Source organism: Neoarius graeffei, chromosome 9 (genome assembly GCF_027579695.1).
Source record: "Neoarius graeffei isolate fNeoGra1 chromosome 9, fNeoGra1.pri, whole genome shotgun sequence".
NCBI lineage: Eukaryota > Metazoa > Chordata > Actinopteri > Siluriformes > Ariidae > Neoarius > Neoarius graeffei.
The window spans coordinates 11182879-11192605 of record NC_083577.1 but is presented as its reverse complement, the minus strand read 5'-3'; positions in this window follow the sequence as shown (position 1 = coordinate 11192605).

Below are 9727 nucleotides of genomic sequence, written 5' to 3'. Positions count from 1 at the left end.
CTTTTTTTGTGTGTGTGTTTTAGCAGCAGCAGAGCTGTGTTACTTTCGCCTATGGTGAAGTTACATGTATTCCCGCCATTGTATGTTATTATGCCCTCTTCTGTCTAAACAACACAATTACAGCTAGGAAAAAAAAAACTAGGAGATTACACAGCCTGATAATCATTGTGATTAGTTTTTTATTTCATTGATTTAAATTGTCATAAATTTGTACCACAATTTATCATCACACAATATATCATATGCTGAGTGGCAATCATGTCTTCCCTTTCTAAGCACATTCCATAATGTAATTGTAACAATCTTTGATTTTGATGATGCTGATGATAACCCTCAATAAAGATTTCAAACTATTTACAAACAATTAATTTGGGAATTTATAGATATCAATGCCTAACTTGATGTGCTGTCAGCATCACTTCTGTAAACTGACAAATATGTAGCAAAAGTGAGTGTAAAATAATAAAAAAAAACATAATACACATACCCTTTTACACAAAAGTAAACATGAATGTTTACAAGAAGGATTCTCTCAAACCCATCAATGTTTATGGAGGACATACCTGTAAATCATGATTTATGGAGATCTATGTTACAGAACCATTTTGATATTTGATTCAATGGGCATGGGTTGACACCACTCTGATTTCATTTTTCTACAAATTTCTTTTTGGTGAATGGTTTCCAAAATTGTTTTTAATCCTACTCACCAGTATTTTCAAAATTCTGAGCAATGTAATGTACTGTGCAAAAATCGTAGGCAACCTAGTATTTTTTTTCATACAAACTGTGCTATAGATTTCTATTTTATGACTTCTGTCAGGGTGCAGGCACTTACGGATGCAAGCGCAGGGGAGAGCAGGTGCGTCGCAAACTGGTAACCAAATCCAAAACAGCAATTAGAAGTCAGGGATGGGCAAGGGTCGGTTGATTTACAAACAGAATGTCAGAGAGCAGGCGAGTAAATGGAGTCAGAAATAAATGTAAACAAAGTCAAGGCACTAGTAGTCAGGCAGAAAGTCAGAAGGCTCGGTATGATCAGCCACAGAGACAGAACAATACTTCGCAATGAGTGTTTGTGACTGCTGGGCTTATATAGGGAAGTAATTATGGGCAAAAGGTGCACATCTAGTATTCTGTCGATGAGAGGTGCTGTGGTGCTTGGGAGTTGTAGTCCAGAGCGGCCAAGTTTGGAGGCTACTCCGAACTCAGGTTTTCAGTGCTGTTACTAACAACTTCTACATTATCGAGGCAGTACAAAAACATTTTAGAGTCCCAAACATTCATTTTCCAGTACAAAATTAAATGTTACGGGGAAAAACAATGTTTGTATCTGAGTAGCATATTCCATAAGAGAGCACTTTTCAGATTACAAAAGAAAACATAATGAAGGCTACTGGGTTTTGGTGCAAACTTAAGAAGCAAGTGTGACAGTCAAAGTGTCCAGAAGAACTGTGGCTGGTTCTGCAAGATGCTCAGTAAAACCTACAGCTCATTTGTTTATAAAACTGCAAGGGTCCTCTCACACCAAATACTGACTTTGTTTAATTTATTATGGCTTACTGATTACTTTACATTTCATTTCATTATTTTTAAAGACATTTTTGGTTCAAAGCATTGCTTTTACATGTGCCTAAGACTTTTGCACAGTACTGCATATATGGACATACATTTGTACATGCAATTTATTGTTGAATATTAATAATATTTTAGCCAATCCTTTTTTTTTTTAATGTTACTGAACCAGCACCTACAAGTTATTAATACAACCTTGAATTTTTCACAGTTACATAAACAGAAGGGTCACCTCTAGAGAGATTTCATTTCACTGAGATATTGACAGAAAACCTAAAAAGTTAGAGCATAATATGTTCACACAGACATTGTTATCCGACTGCAGATCAGATCATGAGAAATGCTCCTTTGCACTTACATCATGTAATTATATCTGTCAGAATTAATTTAGCCGATATTACAGATTTTTCAGCTTTATTTCTTGAAGGCCCCCATGAGAACTGCAGTTCTGGATGTCCTGTGTATGAGGAGGAATCCAGCATCAGGAGAAACAGGATGAAATGTTAAAAGCTGCGGTTTAATCATTGAGAAACTGTAAAGCAATGTCTTGATTAAAGGGGGGGGGGGGGTAGAGAAAGAGGGTGAAGGGGGAGCAAAAGAGAGGGGGTGAGAGAGAGGGGGGAGAGAGAGAGAGAGAGAGAGAGAGAATGATGAATTATGGGATAGTGTTTTAGTTCAACAACCACATAAAAGATGATGACTTTCTTTGTGGTTTGTCCTTCATTCTCCCACTCTGTCTTCAAGATTTTTCAAAGACGGTTAACAGATTCTCTGAAGACTAAACTCCCTTGATCATAGCTGACTTGAAGGACAACATAACAATAGACGACTCATTTGGGCCTCATCCCATAATCACTGTGGTAGTGTATTATTGAATTAAGATTCTTAATTCATTCTTAGAATTTTTGCTACGAATTAGATTTAAAGACTATTTAAGGTTTTACAAATAATATCAGTGAACAAGTTTACCCTTTACCCTCATGTTAAAATGTCCAACATTACAGCAAAAACAAAATCTTTACAGCCTGGTACAAAAAAAAAAAAAAAAAAAACCAGGGGTGGGGGTGGTGGAGGGTTTATATAATTAAACAGTTTAAATTATATTGAGCCATACATTTATGCATAATTAGGGACAGGGCCGATTTGAGTGACAGCTGGGTTTGTGTCATCCTGTTAGCCGCTAACTGCCTCAGAGCTCAAGCCAAATTCACCACAAGTGATGGATTTATGTCAGTGTTTTTCAAACTTTTTCAGATCAAGGACCACTTTATCCATTAAAAAAAAAAAAATAGTGGACCACCTAACCCCCTAAATATCCCAAACAAAAAACAATGAGCTTACTTCAAAAGTATATTACCAATTACACACTAATGAAATGACAGTTTTACAAATTGTATAGTCAACTCACTCATTGTTGTTCTTATCGTAATGGGAAGAATGGTGCTGCTTATTCTGATACATCAGTGAAGCAATGTCTGGCTCCAAACTGGACAGTTTTAATCTCATACTGGGGGCCACATTGATCCAGTTGCGGTGCTTTGTTTTCAATCCAACCACAGTGGAAAATCCAACTTCACAGTTGTATGTGGTTGAAAATAGCATGAACAGTTTCAAAGCAGAGTCAGCCAACTCAAGATGTTCAGGTTGGATATGGACCCAAAAGTCTGTCAAGCATTTCTCTTTAAATGTCATCTTCAGTGTCCCATCTGATGCAATGTCCACAAGACTGTCAACCTCTCCGTGATAGCTTAGAACTGATGTGCTCAATGTGTTTTTTTGTTTTGTTTTGTTTTTTTTGGATCCAAATGGATTTCTGATCCACTCAAAACCCACATCTAATTCTGGGAAATATCCTCCCAATTGTGAGTGAAGGCCTTGCAGATGTTCCTTAAAGGCTGCAACTGTGTCATGACCTCCTCAGCAGCGAGAAGAAAATCTGCCAGCTTAGGGAAACTATCAAATTCTTGGTGATCAAGATGGGCACACCACAATTCCATCTTGAGGTGTGCAGCTTTAATTTTGTCCTAGACAGTAAAGACTGTGATCGCTTTTCCTTGCAGCGCTAAATTCATGGTATTGAGAGTGCTGAAAATATCAGCAAGATCAGCCAATTTTGCGAGCCATTGGAAATCATGCATTCTGTTATACAGTTCATCACTTTGATGCAAGAATAACTTGACCTCATTGCGCAGTTCAAATACATGGGTGAGAAATTTCCCAGGTGATAACCAGTGAACTTCAGTATGAAAAAGAAGTTTTGTGTGCTCACTTCCCATTTCTTCACACAGAGCTTTAAAAAGACGTGTGTTCAGTGCTTTGCTTTTAATCATATTAACTATTTTCACAGACTCATCCAGGACTGTTATAAGACACTGGGGCATTTTTTTTCACTGCCAGTTGGTCTCTGTGAATGCAACAGATGGTGCTACTGCACATACACATGCAGTGAGGCCCTTGTATTTTTCTATCAGCACAGTTGCACCATCTGTGCAAATGCCAACACATCTTGTCCAGTCAATGTTATTCTGCACAATGAAATTATTAAGTGTGTCAAAAAACACTTCTCCTGTGGTGTTGGTTGGCAGGGAGCGACAAAAAAAAAGAAAATCATCTTGCACAGCACCATCATGTATATACCTTACAAAACACCGGAAATTTGCCTCATTCTCAATATCAGTGGATTCATCCATTTGCAGATAGAAAAACTGACTTTGATGCAAATGTGTCACCAGCTGTTCTTGGACATTTTCAGCCATGGATGTTATGCACTGCTGGACAGTGTCATTGGACAGTGGTACCCTGTTAATTTCATCACTTGCTTTCCCCCCAAGCACTATGTTAGCCATAACCTTTGCAGATGGCTTTTAAATAAAGTCTCGCCTATTGAATGAGGTTTGCCTGCTTTCACAATCAGCAGGGATACCCTGTTTGAAGCTTCTGTAGCTTTTGTATTTTCCGCAGGCACAAAAAAATGTGAGGTTCCCTTTTTCATGTGATGCTGAAGCTATTCACATTTTCTTTCAAAAAATGTCATAAGTTTGTTGATGTAATCCTTGTGTTGAATTTCAAAGTGCCGCTTGAGCTTAGCAGGTTTCATTGCCTCGTTGGCCAATGTTTCATAGCACAGAACCTCCTCTGCATTCCCAGTCCAAAAAGATCCAAATTTGATTTAGTCGCTGTGGTATTTTCATTTCACTTTAGCACTCAATTTTCCATAGTCATGTTGAGCTTCACTACTACTTTGAGGTAGCTCCTGCAGCAAACTATCCTGGGACTCCATATCAATGCTAACTGAATCATCATGTCTTTGCACTTCTCTGCATTCTTTGCATTTCTTTGCATTCCACTCCCTCCACATTCAGAGGTGACGTTGATTATGAAAGTGTAACCTAAACTGACGTAGCTATTGTCAGACAAATTCAAATAATAGGCTACTATTTGAATTTACATAGGACTTTATTCAATCTAGAAAACAACTAAGTGTTGCTCATAACTTTGCTCTCGGAGTCACATAGACGATTTGAGAAACACTGATAAAATATGATATTTTATGACATCAACTCGCGGACCAGCAAAGGTCACTTGCAGACCACACTTTGAGAAACAGTCTCATCTCATTATCTCTAGCTGTTTTATCCTGTTCTACAGGGTTGCAGGCAAGCTGGAGCCTATCCCAGCTGACTACGGGCAAAAGGCGGGGTACACCCTGGACAAGTCGCCAGGTCATCACAGGGCTGACACACAGACACAGACAACCATTCACACCTACGGTCAATTTAGAGTCACCAGTTAACCTAACCTGCATGTCTTTGGACTGGGGGGGCACCAGAGCAAACCCACACAGACAGAACATGCAAACTCGGTGCGGAAAGGCCCTCGTTGCCCACGGCACTCGAACCCAGACCTTCTTGCTGTGAGGCGACAGCGCTAACCACTACACCACCATGCTGCCCTTGAGAAACAGTGATTTACATAAATATTTTATGGGGCCTTGCCTAAAAGTCTAAGAACTTTTCCGTGTATACACAACTTTTACACACTACTACACCTGTAAGTGACTTTAATTTGCTTCATTAGATTGTACTTTCCTTCCAATATTTTTAATGTAGTCACTGCTGATGAAGTTTATTGTTGTCTCCCATTCAGTAAATTAGGCTCAGACTGACAATTTGACAGCTTGAGCAAATAAAAAAAATTGCATTTTTGAGTTTAACATGGAAATAATATCCATTCAGCATGAAGATTCACATAGTAACAGTCAATCATTCACTGGGGGGCCGCCAGGGGGCGCTATGGGGGCCTCAGAAAGTTGGAGGGACGATAACAAAAAAATTGCGAAAAAAATATATACTTTTTTAAAATAATTATTATTAAATATATTGTAATTAGTTTTTTAATCATTATTATAAAATATAATTATTAATAATAATACATCATATCGAAACATTGTTTGCCATGTTTGCCATGCTCATCTCTCCGATTGCCTGTGATGCTGCGGTTTGCGCCATTTATCAAGCTGCTTTGCTCCTCAAGCTAGCGTATTGCTAGCGCAACATGGACAGGTTTTTGAAGAAGAGCCCGAAGGAACAAATCAACAGCCCTGCTGTGGAGGACACTGCTGCGAAAAAAACTAAGAAGTCCTGGCCAACTAAAATCCAAAAATATGAGGCAGCATACATTAAGTATGGCTTTACAGCCATACAGAAAAATGGCCATGATTGCCCGAAATGCATCCTCTGTCTGGAGACCCTGTCAAATGAGTGCTTAAAACCTTCAAAACTTCAGCGTCACTTGGTACAAAAACATCCGACAGATGCCGAAAAAACAGTAGATTTCTTCAGACGCAAAGAAGAGCATTTGGTCAGGCAATCTGCTGCATTCACCCAGCAAGCTACTGTCCCCGAGCGGGCCCCGAAGGCATCATTTTTAGCCTTGTACCACACTGCTCGTGTTAAAAAACCTCACTCAATTGGAGAAGATTTGATTTTACCAGCCACCAAAGACATTGTCCGAGAATTGCTTGGTGAGGATGCTGCCAAAAAAATCGATGCTGTCCCACTCTCTGATAACACCGTGAGCCGACGAATTGGTGACATGGCTCAAGACGTATCTGCTCAGCTGTTGGAGCAGGTGAGAGCCAGCGAATACTTCGCACTTCAGCTGGATGAGAGCACAGATTTATCCAATGAGGCCCAACTGCTTGTGTACATCAGATTTATTTCACAGGGAAGATTTGTGGAGGAAATACTATTTTGTAAAGCACTTGAAAGAAGAACTACTGGGAAAGACATTTTTCAAGTTTTGGATGATTACATCGAGTCTAACAGATTGGACTGGACCCGTTGTGTGGGGGTGTGTTCAGACGGAGCCGTGGCAATGACCAGGAAGATCAGTGGAGTGACCGCTCTCATTAAGCAGAAGGCCCCACATGTAGTGGCTGGCCACACACTGCATGCTCCATCGCGAGGCACTGGTCGCAAAAAGGATGGATAACGAGTTGAATCAGGTACTACAGGAGGTTATACAGTTTATTGTTCAGTGCGAAAATATTTGTGTTGAAAACATGTTAGTTAATAATATTCTTATGCTAAACAAATGTAACAATTATTGACTATTGAATAAAAGTAAGAGAAAACATTCCAAAAGTTGATGTTTCTTTATATATTTTGTAGCATTGTCTGTGGGTTTACAAAGGGGGTCCCTGGCCAGAAGCTAATGCTGTTTGGGGGCCTTGGCATGGAAAAGTTTGGGAACCCCTGATCTAAGCTATTAGGTGGAAAAATTATCACTAATGTTGTTTTTATTAACAATTACAGTTACATGCCTAGTGTTTTTTTAATTAATTAATTAATTAATTAATTAATTAATTAAAATAAACCAGCCATTGAGGTTCTGGTCAATTACAGAGATTACAGAGACGGGTATCAAGATCAGCGCTAACAGGTTCTCACAGTGACAGCAGTTAAAATTTAGATTTGTAAGGAATTTAGATCAGAAATAAAGTTGTGTTATGGCTTTACAAACATGTGATTATGATATATGGAATGTAGTGAGGAGAAAGTTTGAAATTTAGTGAGTAAAAGTATGAAGTGAAAGAAAGAAAAAAACTCAGGCACAGACACACAGATGCACAGCGCTGTTCTTGCTGCACTGTGTACATCAATATGTTTGAATAAAAACTGTTTAATAATTTCAATCCAATTCTTGCCTCTTACATGAAGACAGCATTGATCAAGTATGACACAGGTTTGTTTTGGTTGTGATTTTTCTTTTTTTTCTGTATAGTTCAAACACATTTTACAGGCCAAGTGCAACTCTCAGACCCACACACACCTCCTGTTCTCTGAGTGTTAGTGATGATTACTGATGGTTATGGGCCAGCAGAGTCAGATAGCGATTCTTTTAACTGCCAATTCAACAATGTGTTGTTCTTTGAATTTTAAAACACATGCACAAAATGTGAATTCCATCACTTGGCACATGGCATGGAATGCAGTTTCAGAAAACAAAACAGCCTTAATAGCAGCCAGATATCTCCATTAAAATGCATCCCACGCTGATGTGTCTTCAGGCTCTCATGGATTCTGGTGTAACTGCTCCAGGTTAAAGAGCACCTGCACATCAACCTCCATGACTTCTGATTACATTTGACCCAGCTAACAGAGAAGGGCTTACAGTATATTCAGAGTTGAGTTGTGTATTCACACTGACTGGACCTGTGATCATCATTATTCAGATTTCAGACAGAACTGTTAAAATATACTAGACTCATATTGTACTACCTATTTATTTCAGTGCTTACCATCTACTCGTTCATATATCATCTGATGATGATGATGATGATGATGATTATTATTATTATTATTATTATTATTATTATTATAATATTGGGGACAGCCATGGCCTGAAGGTTAGAGAAGCAGCAGCCTTGGGCCCAAAGGGTCACTGGTTTGATTCCCGGGACTGGCAGAAAAAAATATGAGGGGAGTTCAGTGAATGAACAGCACTTTCCCCTCCTTCTGTATCATGGCTGAAGTGCCCTTGAGCAAGGCATCTAACCTCCAACTGCTCCCTGGGCACTGTAGCATAGCTGCTCACTGCTTTGGGTATGTATGTGTTCCCATTGCTCACTTGTGTGTTCACTGCTTCAGAAGGTTTAAATTGCATAGGACAAATTTCACTGTGCTTGTGTACATGTGACAAATAAAGGCTACTTCTTCATTTTCTTAAAATGTAACTTGCCTTTACAGTATGTTACATCATATTACATTTGACACCAAAGAATAAAAAAGGCGATTCCTTGAGTCAGTCTGCATTTTCTATTCCTAGAGTTTTTTTTTTTTTGGGGGGGGGGGTTGTCTTAAAGATGTGTTTTTGTGTTTAAATGTGGTGTCTTGTAAACTCCTCTAAGGCATGCACAATGCATACAGTCAGTAATTTCAATAATCTGAATGGAGAGTCTGGAAAATAAAATTCAGCAGGCGCAAAACCCGATTCAGAATAAAAGAAACGTTCCCTTCATAAGTATTAACAAACATAAGTCAATGATTCTGAATACAGCCCTGATTCTGGATTTGACTATGCTGAATGCAAGAAAAAAGAAATGAATGAGAAGGGCAATCATTAGATAGTGTATACCTCCACCAAGCTACATCATATCAGCATCAAATCACTTGAACCCAGGATAATACTGAAACTGTCTACCAAATTTCATCCAAATCCATTCATGGAAACTCTCTTTGAGTTATGTTGGCAACAGATTAAAAAAATAATGGATCCACATACATACACTACCGTTCAAAAGTTTGGGGTCACCCAGACAATTTTGTTTTCCATGAAAAGTCACACTTTTATTTACCACCATAAGTTGTAAAATGAATAGAAAATATAGTCGACATTTTTCTGGCTATTTTGAGCATTTAATCGACCCCACAAATGTGATGCTCCAGAAACTCAATCTGCTCAAAGGAAGGTCAGTTTTATAGCTTCTCTAAAGAGCTAAACTGTTTTCAGTTGTGCTAACATGATTGTACAAGGGTTTTCTAATCATCCATTAGCCTTCTGAGGCAATGAGCAAACACATTGTACCATTAGAACACTGGAGTGATAGTTGCTGGAAATGGGCCTCTATACACCTATGTAGATATCAGGG